We start from the raw sequence: 1,707 nt of genomic DNA, 5'->3' as shown, positions 1-1,707 counted from the left end.
GGACGTAAACTCACCAACATCGGTTGTCAAGCGATGGTGGGGGGGGGCGACAAACTCTGAAACACAAATATATACATATGCATATATATATATATATATATATATATGATGGGCTTCTTTCAGTTTCCATCTACCATATCCACTCACAAGGCTTTGATCGGCCTGTGATGGAAGAGAGTTCCAAATTCTGACAGTTTGAGGAAAGAAAGCTATGCCTGTAGAATGCCTTCTTTATTCACGGAAGCGCAAAAGCATTTAGATGAAGATTCTGTGAATTTCGAGTCAGGTGAGATGGCACAAAAAGTGATCTGGAACTAAGAGAGAAAGTTCCTCAGAACACACACACACACACCACACAAGAAAGCCCCAATTAAGGCACGAAGCCACTTAATGTAAGGGTCTATGAAGAAGGAGAAATTAAGATGAAAGGAACGGATTTACTTTAGACCTGATAGAATTCCAAAGTCTGGCAGTTTGAGAGAAAAAGCTATGAACATAGGAAGATTTTTTTGTTCTTGGAAGCAACAACATTTGGATGGAGAAGCTGTGAATTTCGAGTCATGTGAGATGGTACAAAGTGATCTGGAACTAAGAGAGAAAGTTCCCCAGAACACACACACACACACACACCATACAAGAAAGTCCCACACAAGACATGAAGCCACTTAATGTAAGGGTCTATGAAGAAGGAGAAATTAAGACGAAAGGAACGGATTTACTTTAGACCTGAAAGAATTCCAAAGTCTGGCAGTTTGAGAGAAAAAAAGCTATGAACAAAGGAAGAAATCCTTATTCTTCGAAGCAACAACATCTGGATGGAGAAGCTGTGAATTTCGAGTCATGTGAAATGGTACAAAGTGATCTGGAATTAAGAGATGAAGTTCAAAAGAGCATTTCTTTTGGTAATAATGACAGAAAAGACTAGATGGCAAATGTCACATCAGTGAGACAAGGGTCTCAGAGTTCACCCAAGAGCAGGACTAATCAAATTAGGGACTCACTTTTGAACTCGGTCAAGGAGATCCTAATGACAAGACAGTGCATCTGTCCCTATTTTTTCCCAAAGTATTCCATACCAGGACGAATTGTGGACTTGGAAAGATACAAAATGGCCTCTCATTATTTTCGTTATTTTACTTGCAAGTAAAACTACAGCATTGCTCTATCGTTTTCTTATTTTCATTTATCTTTCCTTACATTTCTAGAGATAATGAATGAGGTCTTGTTGATAAAACTCCACTGCCAGATCAACTGCCCTCTCTCACATGTGAACCTAGCACCTGCTTATCTCAAGATCTGTAAGTTATTACACACGCCGAGAAGACACAGTTGATAGTATTCACCATTCTCTCTGACAGCACCAGGTTTTGTCTACGATGGTATTCAAAGTGATTTTGGTAGTTTTTCTGCTCACCTTGTCAGGTAAATAGGATTAAACTCTTGATCAACCTACATACACACACATATATATAAACATATATGTATGTGTGTATATATGTGTTATTTCTTTACTACCCACAAGGGGCTACACACAGAGGGGACAAACAAAGACAGACAAACGGATTAAGTCGATTATATCGACCCCAGTGCGTAACTGGTACTTATATAATCGACCCCGAAAGGATGAAAGGCAAAGTCGACCTCGGCGGAATTTGAACTCAGAACGTAGCGGGCAGACGAAATACCGCTAAGCATTTCGCCCGGCGT

At 39.9% G+C, this 1,707-nt stretch overlaps 1 long non-coding RNA gene across 1 annotated transcript in view; it reads left to right on the top strand.

Moving 5' to 3' along the window:
* LOC106867421 (uncharacterized) overlaps positions 1–1,707 on the top strand; it is a 40,761-nt gene that overhangs the window by 37,813 nt on the left and 1,241 nt on the right. Inside the window, exon 2 of the long non-coding RNA XR_008267123.1 lies at positions 1,206–1,422. This is a non-coding gene — a long non-coding RNA (uncharacterized LOC106867421). The remainder of the gene's footprint in view (positions 1–1,205; positions 1,423–1,707) is intronic.

The sequence above is a fragment of the Octopus bimaculoides genome, unplaced genomic scaffold (genome assembly GCF_001194135.2).
Source record: "Octopus bimaculoides isolate UCB-OBI-ISO-001 unplaced genomic scaffold, ASM119413v2 Scaffold_8902, whole genome shotgun sequence".
Lineage (NCBI taxonomy): Eukaryota > Metazoa > Mollusca > Cephalopoda > Octopoda > Octopodidae > Octopus > Octopus bimaculoides.
This window is presented reverse-complemented; position numbering and strand designations above follow the sequence as displayed.